Raw genomic sequence first — 1,055 nt, forward strand, 5'->3', positions numbered from 1 at the left:
CACAGCACCCAGGAAGTCCCGAGGTCTGCAGCCATGAATACATTAATGATCACTTCACATTTCCAGACTTCACGAGTTGACAGAGCTGAACCCCTGAATGCACCATTCAACAACCGACCAGGGCGCAGTGGCTGATGGGATACGGAGGAGCAGATAGCGTCGTGGATATGAAAAGATCTCACCTGGCGGAACTTGGCTCTGGCCTCCTTCTCCTTCATCCGTCCGTGAGCGACCAGGTAGTCAAAGACCTCACCTGAAACACACAGACAGGTGTGACGTGACAGACCTGAGGCTGGAGAACAAAACCTCTGCATGACTTTATACATTTATTTCCCAATCTGCCGGGGTGAAGTTCACTGATCACCTGTCCACATGTTACCTGCCGACACAGGTGAAAAGACAGGTGGGTCAGACCGGTGATCTGGTCTTACCTCCGCTGGCGTACTCCATCACCAGGTACAGAGTTTTCTCCGTCTCAATAACCTCAAACAGCTTCACTGAAAAACAACAGAGGAAACATAAAGCTGCTGCCAAATACTGAGCCCTGGCACTGCCAAAAACTGAGACCTAGTACTACCAAATACTGAGTACTGCTGCTGCCAAATACTGAAACATAGTATTACCAAATACTGAGTGCTCCTGCTGCCAAATACTGAGCCCTAGTACTACTAAATACTGAGCACTGCTGCTGCCAAATACTGAGCCCTAATGCTGCCAAATACTGAGACCTAGTACTACTAAATACTGAGCACTGCTGCTGCCAAATACTGAGACCTAGTACTACTAAATACTGAGCACTGCTGCTGCCAAATACTGAGACCTAGTACTACTAAATACTGAGCACTGCTGCTGCCAAATACTGAGACCTAGTACTACTAAATACTGAGCACTGCTGCTGCCAAATACTGAGACCTAGTACTACTAAATACTGAGCACTGCTGCTGCCAAATACTGAGACCTAGTACTACTAAATACTGAGCAATGCTGTTGCCAAATACTGGGGTAGACTCACCGATGTTGGGGTGGTTGAGGATCTTCATCACACTGACTTCCCT

General features: G+C 47.7%; 1 long non-coding RNA gene across 1 annotated transcript; it reads right to left on the minus strand.

Moving 5' to 3' along the window:
- Positions 1–162: 162 nt before the first annotated feature.
- LOC111647324 (uncharacterized) lies at positions 163–1,055 on the minus strand. Its single transcript, XR_002760029.2, has 3 exons — positions 1,013–1,055; positions 432–497; positions 163–253 (listed from the first exon to the last, which is right to left on the minus strand). It is a non-coding gene; the product is annotated as an uncharacterized LOC111647324 (long non-coding RNA).

This window comes from Seriola lalandi, unplaced genomic scaffold (genome assembly GCF_002814215.2).
Source record: "Seriola lalandi dorsalis isolate HSWRI2012SDOR001 ecotype SW California unplaced genomic scaffold, Sedor1 jcf7180002035044, whole genome shotgun sequence".
NCBI lineage: Eukaryota > Metazoa > Chordata > Actinopteri > Carangiformes > Carangidae > Seriola > Seriola lalandi.